Source organism: Brachyhypopomus gauderio, chromosome 3 (genome assembly GCF_052324685.1).
Source record: "Brachyhypopomus gauderio isolate BG-103 chromosome 3, BGAUD_0.2, whole genome shotgun sequence".
NCBI lineage: Eukaryota > Metazoa > Chordata > Actinopteri > Gymnotiformes > Hypopomidae > Brachyhypopomus > Brachyhypopomus gauderio.
The window spans coordinates 20,971,496-20,995,741 of record NC_135213.1 but is presented as its reverse complement, the minus strand read 5'-3'; the positions used below and the strand labels follow the sequence as shown (position 1 = coordinate 20,995,741).

Here is a 24,246-nt window from a genome sequence, read left to right as displayed (position 1 = left end):
AGAGAACGTGAAGACGTTAGGATTGGGCGTTTTGAAAATAAACAACCATTAAATAATGTAAATAAAAAGCAAATTATTTCGAGTATATGTATAAATATTTAACTTAATTAGTTTAGCGTTCAGGGAAATATTGAAATGGACCTTTAAAGTGACGTACAAGTGCTTTAATTCCACCTTATAAAGGTGTATGAACCCTGCAAACGTGACTTTGTTCATTGCGCTGAAGCGCGGCGCGCGCGAAGTTACAAAATTCGAGAGGTGCACGACCTCGCGAATCGAATCGAGACCCTCGCGCACGTTCGGTGCCACTGCGATTACGTCATTTTCGCCGCGCGGACCCTCGCGCCGCTCGCGACAAGTCAAGTATAAACCAGTCAGCTGTCAGAAACAGCTTTGATGTGTGGCTATATTATATACTATATGACCTAAGTCAAGGATTGTCTGCTACAGAGAAAATTCAAATGACGTAAGCCGGGGAAGGGGGGGGGGGGGGGGCACATGAAACTTTCTTGTCCCGGGCCCCAGCAAGACTGTCAACGGGCCTGCTGGTAGACATTCAGGAACTTCAAGTATTTTCTTAAATGTTTATATCGCCACCTTGAAAATGATAATTTTTCTTCGTCTTGCTCCTGACTCGCCATTTCTGTCTCTTCTCCGTTTGTGTCGTGTTCTTCGGCACGTGTGTAAAAACACTGGCTCTGATTGGCTACCATAACGCTGCCTTAGACAATCGCTTACTGACTTGTTAAGTTAAACAGGTGTTACACCGAGAACCGTGATCTATCCAGATCTGTTACTTCTCACTAGTCTGGGCAGCGGTCCGCTCGCATTACTGTTAGTATATCAATATATAGTAACGCACCGCTTTTAATGACCAGTAACGTCAACGGCGTAACGACAGGAAAAGTAATTAGCCTAATTATATTATCCCGTTACTAACAAAATGACGCCGTTACCTAACGCCGTTATTTTTAACGCCGTTATTCGCAACTCTGGTTATAACCAGCCTCTGCTCATGTTTCTGCTGGAAAAGAATCGAAGTTTGGGTATTACCAGTGGTGTAGTCCTAAAAAAAATAAGTGGGGGGGTCGTTTTTGGTTTGGCGGTGTAGCGATTCTAAATTGTTAAGGGGGGGGGGGCACGCGATCGTAAGTTGTTGAGCGGGGGGGGATCGATCACTAACGCATCATGTATAAACCTAGCATTTGACGTAACAGTCTCTCAACATCCAGTTAAAATAAGTGGGGGGTCGCTGTTCCCCCGCTACACACTCCCACTACACCAATGGGGGGGGGGGGGGGGGGGGGGAGAGATGCATCCCCCCTGTTAAAATAAGTGGGGGGTCGGCGTCCCCCCGCGACCCCCCCCCCCCCCCCCACTACACCCCTGGGTATTACCCCAGAACAGGTGAAGAGTAAAGTTCAGCCCGCTCTGGCCAACGGAGCTACGGTATAAGTAAGCTCCCCTGAGCTTCGCTACCACCATCGGGAGGCGCTAATCAGGCAAAATGTAACACTATGTTCATTACGTAGCAAATAAAAGCCTACTAAAAATGACCACTTACTTAACTTACCCACCCGCATACCCACCGGTATTTTAACTTACCCGCCCGCATACCCACCCGTAAAATTTCGGTATGTGTAAAACCCACCCGTTTCAGCATCTATTTGCCCGTACCCGTGGGTACCCGCGGGTACCCGACCCGGTGCAGGACTCTACCACCCATATCGTTAGTGGTAAGATAGCAAATTTTTGTCGGGCCAGATATGGCCCACATACGCCACATTCTTCTGGCCCAGTTGCGGTTTGGAATTCCGCAATTCTGGCCCAACTAACATCTGCCATTATCTAGCCAAAGGTCACCCAGAATATGGCCAAAATAAGCCCTAAAATCAGCCAACATTACCAGAAATCAGCTGGATTAGAACCATTTGGCCCATTAATGGCCCAGATGAAAACTATTTGCACTAGTATTATAAATACACTTAAATAACATTTTAAGCTGTAACAATTTAAGTGCAGTTCATTTTAAGTATTTCACTGTGTAAATAACAGATGTACTGAATCATTTAAAATAACTGAAAAACAAGAATTTTTATTTCATATTTTTATTCTAATGTGTACACATTTGAATGAAAATGAAGAACTGTCAAAAATTACATAAGAGTTATAATAAAAATCTTAAATAAAATGATAATGATAGATATATAATAAATAAAATGCAATATAGGAATTTAAAAAATGCATTCAGTTAAACTTGCTAATGTATAAAACTGTATTGATAAGAGTATATAAATATCTTAGGTTAGTGCTTATTTGTTCATTAAAACTATATACAAATCATATATGTGTTGATTCATAGTGTATTTTTAAAACATTTTAAACATTTGTAAACATTCATAAACAACATAACTCCTAAGTAGTGGGTTTACCGGTGTCACTCTTCATGTTCTCTCATTGGTTCTTTCACTGGATCTAAAAACAAACTGAGAAAAAATGAGAAATTAATTCAACAAAGAAGCATAGAACATGGTTCATTAGACACACCTAAGAAGAAAATAATTTCTGGGGTCCTTATCCATAATATGCAACCTAACAATACAACTTTAAAGTCACATTGAGTATGATGTGACAGTAATCAATTTAAATTGTAACTTCTGTTTTATGGACTTTTATTCTTGCCTGACAAGATAAACTGGAAGTAATGCACAACTGACATCTGTGTACCTTGTAACGTGATTAGGAGTCGGGGTTGGACACAAACGCGATAAAGGGCTGACACCTACTTTAACGGAGCTAGTCTCCTCTAAGTGAACCACGCCCATACGGAGAGTGCGCGACTTATGAGGCATACCAAGAACACACTTCAGAAATACTCACAAAGGAATATAAGGGACCACAGCAATTATGAAAGGAAACTAGAAAGACAAAGTTTGTGAACAAATTTTATGTTGGCTTGACAAAGCAGCTAAAAGGCTGTTTTGAATGTTGATGACCTAATGTTAAAGGTTGTTTTAATGTCATTACTGTTAAAATGATGTTAAAGGTTGTTTAAATGTTGATAACCTGCTAAATGATGTTAAAGGTTGTTTTAATGTTATCACTGTTAAATGATATTCAGTGTAGTGCTAGGGATAAGCTATTGAGACATTTCACCAAGTCTGGCTGCCCCATCTGCCCCTCTGCTCCATCTACCCCTCTGCTCTATCTTCCCCATCTGCCCCTCTGCTCCATCTTCCCCATCTGCCCCTCTGCTCCATCTACTTAATCTGCCCCTCTGCTCCATCTACTTAATCTACCCCTCTGCTCTATCTTCCCCATCTGCCCCTCTGCTCCATCTTCCCCATCTGCCCCTCTGCTCCATCTACTTCATCTGCCCCTCTGCTCCATCTACTTCATCTGCCCCTCTGCTCCATCTACTTCATCTGCCCCTCTGCTCCATCTACTTCATCTGCCCCTCTGCTCTATCTTCCCCATCTTCCCCTCTGCTCCATCTTCCCCATCTTCCCCTCTGCTCCATCTTCCCCATCTGCCCCTCTGCTCTATCTTCCCCATCTGCCCCTCTGCTCTATCTTCCCCATCTGCCCCTCTGCTTCATCTACTTAATCTGCCCCTCTGCTCTATCTTCCCCATCTACCCCTCTGCTCCATCTGCCCCATCTGCCACTCTGCCCCATCTGCACCTCTGCTCCATCTACTTCATCTGCCCAATCTGCTCTATCTGCCCCTCTGCTCCATCTTCCCCTCTGCTCAGGGCCGGCCCTTCCATTAGGCGATATAGGCAAATGCTAGGGGCGCCGGCTGTCCAGGGGGGCGCTCGCGTGCATGCGGTTTTTTTTATTTTTATTTTTTTTAACAAATGAACAATTAATAAATGTGAAAACAAGCAAAGTCCACATAATCATAATTTCATTGTTTAATAATATAAGTCAAATTAATAATTCTTATAATAACAACACACGACACCTATCACCCGCGCACCAACCTGGCCAACCCGCCCTCCCCCGCGCGCTCTGCGCACCTCGTTACTGTTTCTCTGTACTCCACAGAGTGTGTGACATCTCCCTGTAAAGACGTCAAAAAGGCAGAAGTCCTCTGGTGCCCAGGGTAGAAAAATGAGAAACGTGTACGAGGAAAGGCGGCAAAAAACAGGTAATATAATGGTAATATGTGGTGAATTAACACTATACCATTGGCGAAGCGTCAGGGACTTCAACGCCTTCTCTGAAGGTTAATTGATCTTAAAAAGGATGCTTTATCTATTATATGTAATATATGTTAATAACGCTTCACCAATAATTTGTATTTTTCCTATAAATCGGCTTTCAAATCCACTTTTCGTACTTGTGCTTGAAAAAAACCTCAGCGGTGAAATAAAAAATCAACCAATCAGAATATTTCACACCGTTGTTTCTAGGTAAAAGAGAGAAAGGCCCTTTTACTTGGAGAGCTTTTATTATAGATTGGCAGTTTTATCAACCAATCATATTATCGAATTAGAATCGTGGGGGCGTGCTCCAATTGTCTCATTTTTATTTGAAACAAATCCAAAATGTTGCCAATCTGTAGCTGTTGTGTTTTTCTTTGAAACCAGCTCGCTTGACTCACAACTAACACTCAATCGTCATTGTGGCTTTTTCCCCTCTGTATGATCTTAGTGAAAACCGCCACTGTCATCATACTGCCCAATCCTAGGTGCTATGATTAGCTTAGCTTAAAATAAATATATACTACTCCTCTGTTCATTGCGGATGCACATTTGAAATAATAATGTTGCAGTAGGGAAATTGCCCTGATTTGCACTGGTGGTAGTTGTTGTTGTTAAAATATTTTTTGTGCAACACCTTTATATTTATTGCTTGTTATATGGTAATATTTAAGTCATTTGCTTTTTATTTGTTTCTTTAATAGTGACACAATCAACCCGATGATTGATGATACAGGGGGCACCAACCAAAATCTCGCCTAGGGCACCACATTGGTCAGAGCCGGCTCTGCCTCTGCTCCATCTACTTCATCTGCTCCATCTACTTCATCTGCCCTCTGCTCCATCTTCCTCATCTGCCCCTCTACTCCATCTGCCCCTCTGCTCCATCTACTGCATCTGCCCCTCTGCTCCATCTACTTCATCTGCTCCATCTACTTCATCTGCCCCATCTGCCCTCTGCTCCATCTTCCTCATCTGCCCCTCTGCTCCATCTGCCCCTCTGCTCCATCTACTGCATCTGCCCCTCTGCTCCATCTACTGCATCTGCCCCTCTGCTCCATCTACTTCATCTGCCCCTCTGCTCCATCTACTTCATCTGCCCCTCTGCTCCATCTGCCCCATCTGCCCCATCTGCCCCTCTGCTCCATCTGCCCCTTACCCCACCACAGGTAAATACCCCCTCAACAACAGATGGAGTAATTACTGTTGAGGGGCTATTGCCATTGGGGTAGTTAATGCTGATGTATTTGATGTTGCTGAAGACTTTTAGTTTAATGGTGTTGTTGCAGTTAAGAGATAGTTTAGCTGTTTGGAGTAATTACTGCTGAGGGGTAATTGGCTGTGGGGTAGTTGATATTGAGGGGTTATTGACCTGTTGGGGTAATTGTTGTTGATAGCTATTAAGATTTCTGTGTAGTTCGTTAAAAGCTTGTTTAGATGTGGATTTTTTTGTTGAGGGGTAATTGCCTGTGGTGGGGTAATTACTGTTGATGGTAGGGATGCAAATTATCGATTCATTCATTAATCGTTAGTTGACTGATCTTATAGATCGACTTTCGATTAATCGATAAGCGGCGTTTTTCACCTGAATTTCAGTGTTTCAATAGGGCTTTTAAAAATATCAGCTAAATATACTGCTCAAAAAAATTAAGGGAACACTAAAATAACACATCCTAGATCTCAATTAATAAAAATCTTTGAAATCAGTTGAAAATCTCTCATTTCTACCTGTTGTCTGTTCCATTTGCACAAGAGCAGTTGAAATTGATTCACAATCAGTGTTGCTTCCTATCTGAACACGAAGTGTGGATGACTTGTAGTTACATTGTGTTGTTTAAGTGTTCCCTTTATTTTTTTGAGCAGTGTAGTTAAAACACTTTGTTCAAAAAGTATATATTATATTATGATAATTATATTGTATTATATTATATATTGCTCAAGTAATTATGCATGAGGAAATTTTTATGGTATAACAAAATACATTCTTTCATTTTAAAAAAGGAATAAATTAAGGACTGGCTCAGTTCAATTCGAAACATTAGACATTAAAAAAATGTTTTAAAAAAAGAAGAAATTAAATAGAGAGCCAAACAGAATATTATTGAGCCCATGTTTGGACAATGTTTCTAGCTTTGTAGTGAACACATGCTGTAACGCGACCAGAGAGTGCCCAAGTTTCCACAACATCATTGAGTTAGTCAGTTAAACTGTCAGCGGTGTGTCTATCCGACATGTTCGTCGTAATCAGCACTGCAGATTTTAGCTGCCAGTTCTCGTCAGTGTAGTGGCACGTCACAGTAATGTAACTTTCTGTTGTTAGAGCCGTCCAACAATCTGTTGTAAGGGCTACAGTAGTAGCAGTAGATAGCTTTGTTTTTAGCTCACTCGTATTTTTTTGTAGCGAGCTTCGAAAACTCTCGCCTTCCCAGTGTAGCTGTGATTTTAGGTTGACCAGGTGCACTGGTGATATGCAGGACAGCTGCATGCATGGTGTTCAAATGATAATTGAGTGAGCTAGTGGAACTGTTGTACTTCAATACCGCATTACTCACAGAACATTTGACTTCTTTGCCTAAATTAACAATGTTGAAATTGTAGCGACTACTACTCCTCGCAGCGAATTCCCTAACAGACAGGCACTTGGCCCTTTAAGTGACACTGGGAGAGCGGCGCCTGCGCGCGCCAGGGGAGGGAGAGAGAACAGTGCTATTGTTTGAGTTGCGTGGAAAATAAAGTTTCCCTCCTTGGGATTTTCTGGATTACGCAGTTTCTGCCTCGTTTCCCGAACACGCTTCAAAATGGTCCCACACCGCACGTCTTTTTGCCCGCTTCATTTTGTTTTCCACTCTGGTCTTTCGCGACACGTGTTCACCTCTCGTTCTTACGCTCTGTTCAAGTTAATACAGGAGCGCTCTCTAATGATTAATCGTGATTAATACATTTTGATCGAGTAACGTCTTAATCGACAATTAATCGAAAGTCGATTAATCATTTGCATCCCTAGTCCCAACCTATAAAGCCGGATGGGAGTCCAGTAGAACCTGTGTGTCACGTAAGGCTGGGCGATATGGAGCAAAAATAATATCTCGATATTTTTTAGCTGAATGGCGATATACGATATATATCTCGATATTTTTTCTTCCCAAAAGGTAATAACAAAGAGGCAGTAATAAGTCAAATCTACGTCCCAAATGAGTTACATTTACATTACATTTAAGGCATCTGGCAGACGCCCTTATCCAGAGCGACTTACATTTTTATCTCATTTTTATACAAGTGAGCAATTGAGGGTTAGGGCCTTGCTCAGGGGCACCTCAGTCATGGCCTCAGGTCTGGGAATCGAACCTGCGACCCTCCGGTCACAAGACGGGTTCCCTAACCGCTAGGCCATGACTGGCCATGAGTTGCACGAAGAAGAGAGGCAGTACAGGGCGGAAGTTGTTAAAAGACAAACTCAAGTAAATTCACTATTCACAGTGTTGTGCATGACCGAGTTCAAAAGAACGCGTTCATTGAACACGCTCATTTTTTCGTGAACGTTGAACTGAACGAAACACATTTTTTAATAACTTAAACGTGAATTAGTTCACATTATGTGTCATGAATGGTAGACATCACTGTAAATGAACGTTGGAATTTGTTTGATTCCAAGTCAAATTTCGTTTGACATCTGTTTTCTCTTTTGAAACGCAACGAGAGAAATTTCCTCCCTCCTGTATTCTCGCTGGTGCCGCTTAAATCATGCATCACCAGACAGAAATGGTTTTGACGGTGTGTGCGCAATGCATTGTGGGCAACGTAGTGTCCGCATGAGAATAGTTAACATACTGGCTAGTTAATAACATACTGGCTTCCGCACGACGTTACCCGTGATGAATTGCAGCAGAGCAGGGTAGGCATAGCACTTATAAGAACATATAGTGATTTCTAGCTTGTAGTTGTCACGTCTGGCTCCGCCCCCTTCTAGTCTCGTCGTTTTTATGTTTTCCTTGTTCTTGTTACGCCCCTCTGTTTCAGCTGTTCCGTGTTAGCTCGTCTTAGTTTTACAAGTGTGTGTGTGTGTATTGCCTATGTCCAGACTATACCTTGAGGGATCATTGTCGTTTCTTTAGCTCCTAGTTGGTGTGTATGTATCCAGACTATACCTTCAGGGATCATTGTCGTTTCTTTAGCACCTAGTTGGTGTGTATATGTCCAGACTATACCTTCAGGGATCATTGTCGTTTCTTTATCTCCTAGTTGGTGTGTATATATAGCCTATGTCCAGACTATACCTTCTGGGATCATTGTCGTTTCTTTATTTCCTAGTTGGGTGTGCACGGTATTCACGCCTTATCTGTGATTCGTGGTTTTGATTAGCTTCGTGTTTGTGTATGGTTAAAGTCTCTGTTCCATTTTCAGGTTCGTAGTGTTTTAGGTTTTCAGTTCATGTTTGGTCTCCGTGTTCTCTAACGTGATATCGTGCCTGGCAATACATGTATGTTCTGTTAGACTTCATGTTCATGTATGGCCGTTACTTGCTTCCCGTGTGTTTGTTCATGTCAGTGTATGTAACAATTAGTTGCACTCTTGTTTGGTCTAGTTTTGTGCCCTTGTCATTTCCGCTGCCTTTTAGTGTATTAAGCGTTAGTTCTCTATTTATCATGCCACGTCATTCGCGGTCCACTCGCGTGTCATGATGTGAAATAAAATCTAATGAGATTGTACTATCTACTTCGCATTTGTGTCCGCCCCTTGATTGCGCAACAGCCAAATCGTGAAAAAAGTATTTGAATATCTCACGAAAAAAAGTAAAATGAACTAAACTTTGAACGTGAACTGTTCATGAAATACTTCCACACTACTGATGTAGCTCCTTGTTTAGGAACTAAATCATTCACAGTGTGAGCACTGCTGCTCTCTCCGCTGTTGGCCATGTTTATTTTGCGCGCTGCACGCACAACTTGCGTCCTTGCGTCATAATGTCGCGATATAGCGAAATCCTATCGAATAAAGAAATGTACCGTATTTTTGTGAACGATATTATATCGCCCACCCCTAGTGTCACGTATGACCATGCCCCCCTCCCGTAGCTGTCACTCCGAACTCCCCCATGTCTGTGTTCCGTGTCTGTTCATCCCGCCCAGCTCGTTTGTCTTCGTGATTCCTCGTTTGTTACCACGCCCCTGTATTATCATTCACACCTGTCCCTTGTTTTCAGTCCCATGTATATAAGCCCCTGAGTCTCCCTTGTCCTTTGTCTGGTATTTTGATTGATTTGGATGTTTGACTGTTTGCTGTTTCATCGTTATACCTGGCCATAGTGTGTTCTTGTTTTTTGATTCTTTGTCTGTACTGTCGTTCAGACGTTACATAATACCAGACCTCCCAAGGACACAGCGAGAGAGCGAGACTCCGGTGAGTTCGTTCACTGTAACGAGATGTTGGCTGGTTTAATTCGGTTCGACTCTCCGGTGTTACAGCTCGAACAACCCAGAGACAGGAATACCCCAGGCGCTGTGGGGACAAGGAGGTCTCGTCGCAAGACTCCTATTGAGCGCTATGTGTCTGCCCGGCTTGAACACTACGAGGAGGAACAACCTGTATTACAAGTCGCGGGCAGACGGTTAGAACACACAGACGAGCGTTTACTTAACCCTCGGTTGGCTCTCCATGACAACTGCGAGCTCCCGACGCCTCGAGGGAGGCGGAGCCGTCGCAGGGAGAGCAACCGAGGAGCTTGTGTGTCTGTGTGTTCTGCCAGGCTCGACCCGGACCCTGTGGAAGAGGACCTCCCTCTGCTGATCCCAGAAGCCGCTCCCCGAAGGCCCCCCAAAAATTTTTTTGGGGGGACGCTGTAGCCACGCACCCCAGGAGTGGCTGACTCGGACCCGGGATGACGTCAGCGCAGCGGACACGCCTCCCGAGGACGTCAGCATGGCGGACACGCCCCCGATGACGTCAGCGTGGCGGACACGCCCCCCCCCCACAAAGGCCCCCCCCCCCCGAGGACGTCAGCGTGGCGGAAACGCCCCCCAAGGACGTCAGCCCGGTGGTTCCGCCCCCCGAGGACGTCAGCCCGGTGGTTCCGCCCCCCGAGGACGTCAGCCCGGTGGTTCCGCCCCCCAGGACGTCAGCCCGGTGATTCCGCCCCCCGAGGACGTCAGCCCGGTGGTTCTGCCCCCCGAGGACGTCAGCCCGGTGGTTCCGCCCCCCGAGGACATCAGCCCGGTGGTTCCGCCCCCCGAGGACGTCAGCCCGGTGGTTCCGCCCCCCGAGGACGTCAGCCCGGTGGTTCCGCCCCCCGAGGACGTCTCGTCCACGCCTGTGCCTGTCCCCGCGACCCAGGACGTCCCGTCCACGCCTGTGCCTGTTCCCGCGACCCAGGAGAGGTCGTTCACGCCGGCCGCTGTTCCCGCGACCCAGGAGAGGTCGTTCACGCTGGCGCCCAGTCCTGCGACCCAGGGGGGGTCGTCCACACCTGCGCCTGTTCCCGCGACCCAGGAGAGGTCGTCCACGTCGGCTCCCGTCCCCGCTGCCCGCCAGCGGACCCCGCCTGTTCCCGCTGCCCGCCAGCGGACCCCGCCTGTTCCCGCTGCCCGCCAGCGGACCCCGCCTGTTCCCTCTGAGACTGTGCTGCCCTCTATTGGGCATGGACTTTGTGTGCCCCCTGCTCCTCCCCATGCCTCTTATGTTTCGTTGCCCGTGTTCCCCTTGCTCCCTGGTCCTATCCCTGGTTTTGTTTTGGTCCCTGTCCCCATGGTTGTGTCTGTCAAGGTCTGTGTTCCTGTTCCCGTGACAGTTTCCTGTGGTGTCATCTCTGTCCCCGTCCCCATGTCTGTTCCCCAAGTCGTCACTCATCTTGTTCCTGTCCCTGTCTCAGTCATCCAAGCCATGTTTGCCTCTGTGTTTTCCTCCACCCTGTTCCCTGGCCCCACTCCCATGTCTGCTCCCGGTCCTGTCCTGTCCGGCCCTGCCCCCGTGCCTCGCCCGGTCCCTGCCTGTGTTGCCATGCCCAGCTCCTGGCCAGTCTCTGTTTCCCCTGTCCCTGCCGTGCCCCGGTCTCCGTGCCCTGCTTTCCCCTGGTCTGTTCCTCCTGTCTGTCCTGTGTCCCGTGATTCCCTGCCGTGTCTGCCCTTGCGTGCCCCGGAGTGGCACGCCTTGAGGGGGAGTAATGTCACGTATGACCATGCCCCCCTCCCGTAGCTGTCACTCCGAACTCCCCCATGTCTGTGTTCTGTGTCTGTTCATCCCGCCCAGCTCGTTTGTCTTCGTGATTCCTCGTTTGTTACCACGCCCCTGTATTATCATTCACACCTGTCCCTTGTTTTCAGTCCCATGTATATAAGCCCCCGAGTCTCCCTTGTCTTTTGTCTGGTATTTTGATTGATTTGGATGTTTGACTGTTTGCTGTTTCATCGTTATACCTGGCCATAGTGTGTTCTTGTTTTTTGATTCTTTGTCCCCTGTCGTTGTTATGCCAGTGTTTGCTTGCTTTTCGGACTGCCCTCCCGTTATGGACCCTGACTGGTTTTCGGATGACGATTATGGTATTCCCTCGAATAAATCTCGCTCTTCTCAGCGATTGTGTCCGTCCTCTTGCTCCGCTGCGCGAGCAGCGTTACACTGTGCAAGATCTTGAATTGAATAAGCCGTGTTTTAATGTCTCTAGACATCTGTTTAGAATTGCCTACTATCTTTGCCCAGTTATCTTCTACAAATGAGTGGCCCAAATCCTCCTCCCAAATTGCCTTCAAAGCAGATATAATCTTACTGCCTGTAAAATTTATCAACAGAGAGTAGTATTTAGATGCCTTCTGACCAGATCCAAAAATATTTTAAATAAAATCGTTTTGAAGGGATCTATGCTTTGGAGACAAGGAGGAGTGCCAAACACGCTTGTAAGCAAATGTCTTAGTTGGAGATATCGCCAAAACTGATTGTCGGACAAGTCAAATTTATTTTTCAATAACTCAAATGAAAGAAGTGTGTTACCCACAAATAAGTCACCTAAGAATAAAATTCCTTTGTTTACCCACTTCTTCCATAATATAGGTGACTTGTCTATCTGTAACTTTGGATTACACAACAAACTAGCCGACCCATTTAAGAATGGGTCAACACCCAAAATGCGTGCAACCTTCTTCCAAACTCCCTGAAGATGAGTAATGATAGGATGTGTTTGTAATAGAGGTGTATTCAACTAAGGATTTTCATAGTCGAATCTGATTCGTCAGATTTTCCCTTTAGTCGACTAATAGTCGAATCAGGGTTTTTGTTTTTTTCTTTTATCTAGAGCACCTTAAATGGGATTCCGTTCTCATTCAGGATTTTTTTCCACTTCAAAGTAAAAACCTAAAACACTCAGATAAATGAATAAACATGGTAGGTTGGCTTTATTCAGCTTTTATTTACTTATTTATTTTTTAATGAAACGTTAGAGAACATTAACCGTCAGTGCGCAGATCGAACTGACCAACAGGCACTGTGCAAAATGTCAAAAATATTTAAAATAAAATATGCCCGTCAGAAAATATTTTAAAAATTGCCACACAACAGCAAAAAAATATATAAGGAAAGGTTCAGGTAACGGGGTTTAAAAAGCAAACAACAACAAAAAATGTTTATAGGCCTACTTGCCGAGACGCACCGCGACGAGACGACACGACCGAAACAACAACAAACGGCTGAACTGTTTTTTTTTCGTCTTACGCATTTTAAATGATATGCCATGTTGGTTGTTGTCGTGCAAATTGAAAGACGTTGATGACCTAACTTGCACTTTACTTTGTTTGATTCATCTTTATCTTTTTCAAAATACTTTTGTTAGCAGCATCCTTGGGCATCCCCATGCAGTTAGAATGGTACATTTGACTATGATGTTCATAGTCGACTAGGGGGTATAGTCGACTATAGTCGAATCAGCGACTATTGCAGGTCACCCCTAGTTTGTAATAAAGAAGACAACCTGGAAGTCAGAAGTGCTATTAGAGGCAGAGTTGAGCAGAGTGACTGCTCAATGTCCAGCCAAGGGGGAGCCCTTTTGGGGGGCAGCAGCCATTGACCGACATGTCTGAGACTGTAGGCGTAATAGAACAATGTCAGATTAGGCAGACCTAGGGGTGGGCGATATGGGAAAAAAATTTAGCACGTTTTTTTTTGCATAAAATCACGATTTCGATTTTTTTATCACAATATTCCATCCAAAAAAAGGGGGGTGGGGGGCTACAATGCTTTCTTTCTAAGCAGATTTTAATGAGTGACACTGATAAAGTGCACTATTGCACTAAATATACAATATTTCCCAGCACGTTAAACTTAATTAAATTAAATATTTATACATATAATCGAAATGATTTGAAAAAATTCGCTTTTTTAATGAAATTATTTATTTTCAAAACGCCCAATCTTAACGTCTTCACGTTCTCTCATGTTTCGTCCTGGAATTACAAGAGGCTCGTATTTGGTAATGTAATACAAGAGAACTGTTCAGTCAGACAGTTGTGAAACGAAGTAGATACAATTTCAAGCATTTTCAAGTACTTAGCCTAAATTCCAGCACTTTTCAAACCGGTAAATTTGGTAAAAGGTAAATGTTCCTTCCTGTTTTCGAGGGATGTTTCTTTATACTACCACATATCGTTTCGGACAACACTGCAAAGAATGCGGAGTGATGCGGCAAGTTTAAGTACCTGTATAAATGCTTCCGCCGTTCGCGCAGGTTCGCATGAGGTGTGCGGAGTCGCGCGCTACAGTCACTCGCGAAAGTATAAACCACTGAGGCCGCAGCTTGTGAGGTGGCTGCCCCTGCTGCCTGCAGTTTCACTTTCGGCATATTCCTTGGGATGCCTACATCTCAAGTGATTTAATAAATTTGTTGTACTGGCATCGGACATTTTTACATGTTCTTTGCACACCTTACATATCGCCGAAGTTTGGTCTTCGAAGAAAATCTGAACCAATTCCATATTACAGAGGTAAATTTCCTCTTCGTTACCAGCTCCTCGGTTTGGCTTTCAGCCATGGTTGTTCACTTTTAGTTTTTACAAACACAACATGGAGGCGTGGAAGACGCACAGTTTGCTGTGATTGGTCAGTCCTACGCCCTACGTCGGCCGCATCGGCGGGAACCAGCATTAAAAAAAGTCATTGCGCTGATTGGTAAAGGCGATCTATACGATTTCTCTAATTTGCTAGATCGCCTGCGATTCTCCACTCGTCATCGCCATTCATATTCGCCATTTATATCGTCATATCGCACACCCCTAGGCAGACCTAAACCACCCTTATCAACTGGTTGTTGGAGTTTCCCAAGCCGCATCCGTGGCTTTTTTCCATTCCACAAAAATGCATTACAAATTCTCTCAAAACGTTTGAAATAGCTTGGGTGGACAAAAACTGGTAGAGAACTGAGAAGATAGTTGATCTTAGGAATACAGTTCATTTTAAACACATTTACTTTGCCCCAGAGTGAAAGACAGAGGGAAGACCATGATAAACCATGAGATGTTATCCAACAGGGGATCAAAGTTAACTTTAACTATGTCACTAATTTGCTGGGGAAAAATAATTTACAGGTAACGAATACCTCTTTCAGGCCATCGAAAAAAGTCGGCCTGGAATAGTGATTGTGGACAGAATGTTGTCAAAGGGAGAGCCTCTGATTTTGACCAGTTTATCTTATACCCTGAGAATTTAGAGAAAGACTGAATTGTATTCAATAGGGCTGGGATAGAATTAGCTGGATCAGTGACAAATAATAATATGTCATCTGCAAAAAGTATCAGCTTGTGAGCTGAGCCTCCCACAACGACTCCAGGTAAACTAGGATTTTTACGTAATGCTACAGCTAAGGGTTCTAAGGCCAAGCAGAACATTGCCAGGGACAGAGGACAACCTTGACTTGTACCACGCCCAAGCCTGAAATATGGGGAAATCAGCCCATTTGTTTGGATTGCAGCCTCTGGATGCTTATATAGTAACTTAACCCAGTTTGGACTAAAACCAAACGCCTCCAGGACTAAGAACAAATAGGACCATTCAACGGAATCAAATGCTTTTTCAGCGTCTAGTGAAATAGCGGCTGTTGGAGTAGCATTGTTTCTCACCGTCCACATAATATTAATTATTGTCAATACTAATATTGTCTGTAGAATATCTACCATGAATAAAACCCACTTGGGCAGGATGAATAAGGGTGGTAATAACCCCCTGCAGGCGACTAGCAAGGATTTTAGAAAGTATCTTTACATCAACAGAAATAAGGGAAATAGGACGATAACTATTTGTCCTTGTCCTTTTTTAATATCAAAGAGATTAAGCCTTTAAAGCTTCTCAAACCACACCCGCTGAAGGCGCAGATGGCACATTGATTTCAATGTAAGTATTGATATGGCTTTTCACCATGTCTTTAAATGCCTGGTCTTGCAAGAGTGAAGAATTAAGTCTCAATCTGCGTTCTTTTTACATTCCCAGTAGGGGCCAGCTTTAAAGATGGTCCGAGAGCAATAAATTTCCTATGGTACATGTCAGTGTGGTTGGGACAAGGCTTTTGGATAGAAAAATGTAATCTATGCGAGATAACATTTTGTGGTGGTGAAAAAAATGTATAGTCTGTGGGGTTCAACAGCCTCCAGGCATCTACGAGACATAGCAAATCACATATGCTTTTTAAAGTATTAACTGACTTTGGGACTCTAGAGCTACCAGGGCGACTACGATCCAAAACTCTATCCATTACAACATTCATATCGCCTGCCCATACAATAGGGTAATCCCCCAGATCATTTAGAATACATTCTACAGGCATGATAATCTGTCACCTTTCGGCGAAATTCGCCGTTTTGAAGTTGAAAAGGGTGACCTACGTGAATCGTGTAGATCCGATGAGTTTTTTGTTTTTTTTTTTTTTGGGGGGGGGGGGGGGGGGGGGTCGGGAGGTTATATGTATATATTTTAATTATCATATTGACTTAATAAGCAAACAAAGCACTTCCGAAATCGGCAATTTCAATGACACAGTGGCCAGCAGTTTCCGCCCAGAACCTTCATAGAGGCCAAATAGCGTTTCAATCATACGAACGTTCTTCATTCATGTTATTCATTTACTGCTAAGCGGGACGAGAAGCAGGACCTAGTGCTACACCGCGGACAAGTCAGAAGAGCGAACATTTACCACTACATTTACCAGATCGTACATTTACCACTACATTTACCAGATCATACATTTACCACTACATTTACCAGATCGTACATTTACCAGTGGATTTAATTGGGTTATTAATGGTTTCAATCGTTTTCATATTTTGCGGTAAAACACTGTCAGATCTAGCCACAAGCTCTTGTGATAAATAGGTAGATAGATAGAACTCTATTAAGTTCGCGTCAACCCCGTGTAGTTAACGGTGACATAAAATAAGAAACGAGATTTTTTTTCTAGTGTCTGTAATTGTAACTGGTGAATCCAGGGACGGGTGAGGATAACATTCGCGACAGGGCTGAAAACGTTGAAGATGAAGTTGTAAACGCTTGTCGTTTGAGTCTACTCTGTGCTTTAGCCCATGTTAGAAAATAAAAACACGTGAACCTGGTATTTTTACACTCATTTTCGCCGCTGATGTATTTATTGTTTCATTAAGTCGTAATGGTTTTGACTGAGCCATCTGGAATGGCGAAAGCCGCTTCTCGCGTTTAAGGATCTGGCTTCATACATTGAATCCATTGACAAGACAGTCAAAAAAAAAAAATTTAATAGATTTTACTATATTTTATGGAGCCCGTAAGGTGACATCATGTAAAAAAATAATAACGCGTGGCCACGACTTATTAACGCGTGGGAGATACTAATGTCGCCTTTCACACGCGGCAACAAAGTTTATTTTTTCACAGCAAAGCAAGCAGATCCCAGGGATGTTCGCGAACTGACTGCCCAAGGAAGGTAAACCTGGCTTTATATAAAGTAATACTTAATTATCTTGTTCGCACGCGTTAGTAAGTCGTGGCCACTCGTTATTATATTTTTTACATGATGTCACCTTACGGGCTCCGTAATATTTGGCATCACCTGTGCTGTATCCCCGTACACCAACAGCCCCCCCCCCCCGTCGCCGTCGCCGTATACCCATGACGTCACATGTCAACGCCCCGTCGCCGTATACCCATGACGTCACATGCCCCGCCCCCTGGTCTTCTCACCTTTTTAACCCCTGACCCATTTTCATGCCTGATTCTAGTTGCCTAAAAAACTCAGGACTATCAACATTTGGTGAATATGTGTTAGCTAAAATAAGGGCTTGTCCGTAGACTTCAGCGAGCACTACCATTATTCTACCGTCAGCATCTCTCACTTCCTTAACATTCCATGTGGTGAGGCACAGCTTATTGCTATGAGCAGACTAGGGCTGAACAATTAATCGTTTTTTAATCAAAATCGCGATTTGTATGGATACGATTTTCCAATCGCAAGAGCTGCGATTTGAATTAGCCGATAGCCTGCAAGTAGGACCAGGGAAAAATCAACCCAACAACAGCCAAAAAAAAAACAAAAAACACGTGACGGCCTGCTGTTGACCAATCAGAAGCCGCTAGTTGTGCACATCCCTAAGGCAGAACCGAAAGCTAAAAACAAGCAGCACTGCGCTCGACGTCTGGAAAAAGATTAACCTTTTATCTGAGCAACCGTGCGAGGCCCAAAGTCCAGTGGACGAGTTGGTACCAAAGAAAAATGGCACATCGTGTGTGGGTGCTTTTTGGTTTCAGGAGAACTGGCATTGGCCAAAAACAGGTGTGTGGAGTATTAAAATTGGTCAGGTAAATGTTCCTTCCCCTGTTTTTGAGGGGTGTTTCTTTATACTACCACGTATCGTTTCGGACAACACTGCAAAGAAAGTGTATTCCGCCACTCGCGCAGGTTCGCGCGAGGTGTGCGAAGTCGCATGCTACGGTCACTCGCTAAAGTATAAACCAGGCTTTACGCAACAACGACAGATATGTGGTCGAGCCAAACCGCTGAACTTTACCAAAGCCTCACTGTTCACTTCATAAATTTCATTTTTAATTGAAATACATTTTTAATTAAAGAGCCGTTGTCTACAGACGTCGTACTTTCCTCTTGACCATACCGGAGAGAACATCGTGAATGGATTAAAAGACGCGTTGGCCAACTGGGACAAGTGTGCATAACCACAGATAATGCATGATAACATGATAAAGGCAGCCGAAATAAACCAGTGCACCAGGCTACAGTGTTTTGGCCGCAGGCTCCATCTTGCGATCAGTAAGTGTCACATTTAATAAAGATCTCTCTCTCTCTTTAAAATAACGATCTCTATGCAATCTTGATTATCCCATAAAGACAAAAATAATGTTAGTTTACTCTGAAAAAATGTCTTAATATGTGTTTTATCATTTAGGTCTGTCCAGTAATAAATTAAAGCTGTTACACTTTGATAAATGTGATTTGAAGAGATTATATATATGTGGCGAGCAGAACTAACAAAAACCCAAAAAGAAGATGCACGACTACGCCACCTAGGGGAATTTCACCCCAAGGAATTATACTGGGGCAAATGAAAGCCTCAGCACAAACTAAAACCATTAACGAAAAGGACACAAGTTCAAGACCACTGGACCAGAGAGGTAGTTTCAATAATTTCTTTAATATAAAAATATACTTCGACCACTTTATGGATCGTATATAAAAATATATAATTTGCACAGACTCACAATGACAAGTAAAACAAGAGGGAACAGGGCTGCGGCCTTGGTAATTAAGATGAGAGCTATGAGATCACCTCTATACTGTACGCTCACCGTGACCACACTTCACACTCAATACTCTTCACTCACTACCACACCCGTGCACGAGATTCCACCACCTGGGACATCTGCCTCTGTCCGGCCTGCAGCTCCTGCCCTGCACAAACAATCAAATAATTAAACAAAACCCGGACAATAAGAAGACCAATAAGTCACAAACACAACCCAAAAAAACCAAACGCTTTGCAGCGCAGTTTGGCACCAACACTATTTAAAGAAACCACGAAACAAATCACACCACCAAATCACTGCAAACGAAAAAGGGATAAAGAAATAAAAACCAGACACTCAACCAAATCAAACATGTAAAACTAAGAAGGTCGCCGCCAAACTGAGCCTAAACACGTAACAGGGAAAACAAATAGAAAACACGAAACACACGATCACTCGAACGACGTGAATCACGAACGGCCCAAACAAAACAGCAGCACTGCCGGCTACTGGAACCACGCGCAAACTTTATTTTTGGGTGAAAGTTGCTGTTGTATTCTCTCCCCTTTATGACTGGAATCCGCTGGTTGCTCCAACAGCCACGGCGAATTCTTCACAACAGCGCGATGACTAAACAAAGGAAAATGAATTAAAAACAAATCCCTTTATTAAAAGTGCCAATAATCAGCAATCCCACCTTACCTAACCAGGTTGTTCTCAAATAGCAACTGCCCACCCGTGGTAGATATCAGCACAGTAATTCTCTTGACGCGCCCACCGAACTGCGACGAAACAGCAGAGCATGTCAATTCTCCGCGCACAGCACTTACTGATAATCAGACGCCCAAAAGAAGCGCCATACCTCGACGGTATTAAGCTGGTCCAACAATGATGACTCGCCACCATTAGAGGTGCTGGAAAAACCTGATGACAGCAGGGGATCTGCCCACATAACCACACCCCTGCTATTTATAACCCCAGGATACACCTACCCCGCGACTCACACGGCTCCACCACAATTTGTAATTAGGGAGGGAATTAGTGAGATTACCCCCAAAAATCTCACTCTGCCACATTCTACCCCCACATTTAATATCGTCGCCCCGACGATGAACCCATGTAGAAACCACTAGTGCCATGGTCCAAACACGGCCAACTGTACATTTGACACAGAGCTGTGTGGCTCGTCTGCCTCACAAACCCCACCGACCGCACGCATCCTTGCAGGTCTTGCTATTAAGCAACCGATAGTCTACACACATGTGCAAACTCCCATACTTCCCCGTCACCAACACGACAGGAGAGGCACATACACTACTACTCCCTCTCACTACCCGAGACTCGAGAAGCTGATCGATATGAGCCTTTACGACATCATACTCGGATGGAGGAATGTGTCTATACCTCTGCCACACTGGTGCCCTATCCAACAAAGGAATTTCAGGTGCTATAAGGTTGGTGCAACCCAGATCACCCATGGGCTAACAACTGAATTGTAATCCTGTAGAAGAAACTTCACTTCACTCGGTTCCTGGTCTGTCAGTGCCGATCAGTCCACAGCCTCTATTCCAGGCTGCACAGCAGTAGCTGCTACGAAGGTTCGCATTGCAGCAGTGGTGGACCTAACATCCATAACCCCAGTAGGAAGGCTAACAACCTGAACACTGCTTAAAAACCCAAGGTGTGTTTGTTCCTTCATTGACGACAGGAACATACACTGTACCCTTATCCACCGGAACTAGGCAGGAAGAGGCCGATAGCCCGGCTGGCAACCCAGCCTCAGGAGGTTCAAAAAGAGCAGAGCGACCAAAAGGTAACTCCGCACAAGTGCTGGCCACTAACTTCATCATACCACCAGGGATTCGCAATGCTCGACCACCTCGGGCTCGCACAATACCCCTAGAGCCTCTAGGCACCTGCAACTCAGACTGATGACACCGCTGCAATGCCTCAATGACTGGGCTAGGAGCTTGCGCCACTACCGGCAAATTGAAAAAGGCTGGACCATGTAAGCCAAACAACTCCTGATAACACTTACTAATAACATTCATCCCCAAAACCCCAGGGACTATGGAGGAAACACCAGGAGGATCCTTCACTACCAGGATGCCACAACCAGGAATCACTTTGCCACACAGTGCCACATCCAACTCCAGATAACCGATATATGGGATATCAAGCCCATTAGCCGCCCGTAGTTGTAGCCAATGACAGGCCTGGAGACGGTCCTGACCCCAAGGTTCAAACTGCTGCAAAAAGAAACTCTCGGTGACAGTAGACACCATAGAACCCGTGTCCAACAGACAAGAGACTGAAACGCCCCCAATTACAATATCAATGACTGGGCAAGATGACATTAGCCTAGAAACAGTACCTGCCTCAGAGCCCAAAGATACCCCTTCTGAACTGTGGCTCTGCAGCTCAGTGGGCATTAGTTTTCCGACTGCTGATGGTGAGCGGACTCTGCTGCCCTTAAGGGTGGGCCCCGATTGGAGTGCAACACCCGTTCCCCATCACACTCTCTTGCAAAATGACCAGGCCGCTGGCATCGGCGACAAATGACACGCCCTTGTTGAAAGGGACGATTACGTTCTGAGGACGTCTGCAAAGAAGCAACAGTTTGAGTTAACTTATCAAGTTGAGCTTGCTGACGCTTCATCAACTCTTTCAACTCTTGCAACTCAGATGACCTTGACGCACTGGGTGAAACTGAACAGGGACTCCCCTGCACACCATACTGTAAGCCATATGCAGATGGTAGGGAGAGACAACGTCCCCTGGCACCCCCTGGCAATCCTTCCCTCTCCCATCGAATGGCCTCTCCACGCACCTCTAACAATGTGGCAGTGGGCTGCTGCCGAACAAACTGCTTCAACTCTCTACGGAGAGCACCGTCTAAAACATGTTCTACAAACTGATCCCGAAGTAAAACCTGCGCGTTTAACATTCCCTCTGGGGCCTGTTGCTTTACCGGTTCCATCAACGCCATCAATGCTAATGAGAACTCCTGTAATGTTTCCCCTTCCTGCTGTTTTCTTGAGAAAAAGGCCTGCTGTAATGTTACATAAGATTGTGAGCACTCGTAAAGATCTTTTAAAATGGTAAAAATGCTAGCTGGATCCCCCCTCTCTATATTAGAGCGGTACTTTATTTCTTCCCTTGCCTCCCCTTCCAAATGGTCAAAAATAAAGAAAGCCTGATCGGATACCGAGAGATGGCGGGCTCGCATACAAGCTTTAACTTCTTCTATCCATTCCACTATACCGATCCCAGTCTTACCATTAAAAAACGAACATTTACGATCGCGAGGGACAACCACCAAACGCTCCGTAACACTAGCACCCGTTGAAGGGGCATTACTTACACCAACAGGAACAGCTGGGGTAACTACACTAGCACCAGTTGGTACAGTAGCCCTTTCCTGGAGTAATCGCTCATTATCAGCCTTAAGCTGCATGACTAGGTCTCGAAGCTGCTGTATCTCTTCCTCCATTTTAATAGCAGGTGTGCTATAACACAAAAACAACCCAGTCAAACTACCAGTCCCTCAAACAAATGCTGCTGTTTTGTATCAAAAAAAAAAAAGAGAAAAAAAAAATAATCAATCCCCAAAACATACAAACTAATACACTCTACGTCTCTGGTACTCAGTGGATCCTGCCGACTACTGCCAAAATGTGGCGAGCAGAACTAACAAAAACCCAAAAAGAAGATGCACGACTACGCCACCTAGGGGAATTTCACCCCAAGGAATTATACTGGGGCAAATGAAAGCCTCAGCACAAACTAAAACCATTAACGAAAAGGACACAAGTTCAAGACCACTGGACCAGAGAGGTAGTTTCAATAATTTCTTTAATATAAAAATATACTTCGACCACTTTATGGATCGTATATAAAAATATATAATTTGCACAGACTCACAATGACAAGTAAAACAAGAGGGAACAGGGCTGCGGCCTTGGTAATTAAGATGAGAGCTATGAGATCACCTCTATACTGTACGCTCACCGTGACCACACTTCACACTCAATACTCTTCACTCACTACCACACCCGTGCACGAGATTCCACCACCTGGGACATCTGCCTCTGTCCGGCCTGCAGCTCCTGCCCTGCACAAACAATCAAATAATTAAACAAAACCCGGACAATAAGAAGACCAATAAGTCACAAACACAACCCAAAAAAACCAAACGCTTTGCAGCGCAGTTTGGCACCAACACTATTTAAAGAAACCACGAAACAAATCACACCACCAAATCACTGCAAACGAAAAAGGGATAAAGAAATAAAAACCAGACACTCAACCAAATCAAACATGTAAAACTAAGAAGGTCGCCGCCAAACTGAGCCTAAACACGTAACAGGGAAAACAAATAGAAAACACGAAACACACGATCACTCGAACGACGTGAATCACGAACGGCCCAAACAAAACAGCAGCACTGCCGGCTACTGGAACCACGCGCAAACTTTATTTTTGGGTGAAAGTTGCTGTTGTATTCTCTCCCCTTTATGACTGGAATCCGCTGGTTGCTCCAACAGCCACGGCGAATTCTTCACAACAGCGCGATGACTAAACAAAGGAAAATGAATTAAAAACAAATCCCTTTATTAAAAGTGCCAATAATCAGCAATCCCACCTTACCTAACCAGGTTGTTCTCAAATAGCAACTGCCCACCCGTGGTAGATATCAGCACAGTAATTCTCTTGACGCGCCCACCGAACTGCGACGAAACAGCAGAGCATGTCAATTCTCCGCGCACAGCACTTACTGATAATCAGACGCCCAAAAGAAGCGCCATACCTCGACGGTATTAAGCTGGTCCAACAATGATGACTCGCCACCATTAGAGGTGCTGGAAAAACCTGATGACAGCAGGGGATCTGCCCACATAACCACACCCCTGCTATTTATAACCCCAGGATACACCTACCCCGCGACTCACACGGCTCCACCACAATTTGTAATTAGGGAGGGAATTAGTGAGATTACCCCCAAAAATCTCACTCTGCCACATATATATATATTTTTTTTTTTTCATTCACATAAATAACAGTAATCAAAACAGATTACACTTTTTACTTTTTGTTTGCTTTTATTATAGATTACATTTTAGTATTTTTCAAATAATTTTTCCCCCTTAACTACTATTTTTCAGAAAATGCACTTAAAAGATGACAGAGTTGACCGAGGAGTTGGTGTTTGTAAAGCCCCCCGCACACAGCGAGCAACTAGCTGAGCAAACGGTCACGCGTGCCCGTTTGCTCAGCTAGTTGCTCGCCGTGTGCGGACGCTTGAGACAGAAT

General features: G+C 44.5%; 1 long non-coding RNA gene across 8 annotated transcripts; it reads right to left on the bottom strand.

Annotated features, from left to right (window-relative positions):
* Positions 1-1,650: 1,650 nt before the first annotated feature.
* On the bottom strand, positions 1,651-24,067 carry LOC143510654 (uncharacterized). Of its 8 annotated transcripts, none has more exons than XR_013130045.1 (3): positions 22,945-24,067; positions 18,997-22,442; positions 1,651-2,486 (listed from the first exon to the last, which is right to left on the bottom strand). It is a non-coding gene; the product is annotated as an uncharacterized LOC143510654 (long non-coding RNA). The 8 variants fall into 8 exon arrangements; XR_013130049.1 differs by lacking the exon at positions 1,651-2,486 and having other exon boundaries at positions 18,824-19,563; positions 19,636-22,442; XR_013130047.1 differs by lacking the exon at positions 1,651-2,486 and having other exon boundaries at positions 18,824-19,715; positions 19,796-22,442.
* Positions 24,068-24,246: the final 179 nt, after the last annotated feature.